Genomic DNA, 661 nt, shown 5'->3' on the forward strand with positions numbered 1-661 from the left:
AGCCTATGAGGAGCCGAGTCTGACTTTAGGGGTACGGGAGAGTTTCCCTTTCTTCCAGGTAGACCCCCCTTAAAAAGTTACAGTTATCTGAATTCCACAAAAGAAAGGGTATCTCCTTTGATTTAGCTGCTAGTAAGTAAGAAACTTAACTATTATCATCCCCATATGAGCACATCTTCAAGTCGGAGTGATTGAGCTCTCATTCGCACCCCCACTTGTAGGTATGGGACTTAAATGTCAGCAGTGTATATAGCAACAGAACAACCGTCACAGTCAGCATGGAGATCAGTTCCACCACCCAGGAATTCTCTCCTCCCACCCCCAGGCAATTGTCCATCTGATTTGGCCATTTTTTAAAGGTATCAAGGACATGAAGTGCACAAATGTCACTCTTCAAAGCCTTGGAGATACCTCTGAGTCTCTGAGCACCCTGAACAGAACTCCCAGGTGCCCACAGTGCTCTGGCCCGGCGCAGAGCTGCCGTGCTGTAGAATTTTCACTTGTGCTATATCCGCTCCTGGCTTCTGGGACCTGCTGTCCTCCAGCTTGGGCACTGAAATGTCCGAGAAGACCATTGGGATAAGGATGTTTTTCTAAGAAGATAAAAGCCCCTTCACCCCCCCCCCAAGCATTCTGGTTGCTTGGCAGGGTGCCAGTAATG

Source organism: Mus caroli, unplaced genomic scaffold (assembly GCF_978045245.1).
Source record: "Mus caroli unplaced genomic scaffold, Mus_caroli_1 scaffold_15, whole genome shotgun sequence".
In the NCBI taxonomy this organism is placed as follows: domain Eukaryota; kingdom Metazoa; phylum Chordata; class Mammalia; order Rodentia; family Muridae; genus Mus; species Mus caroli.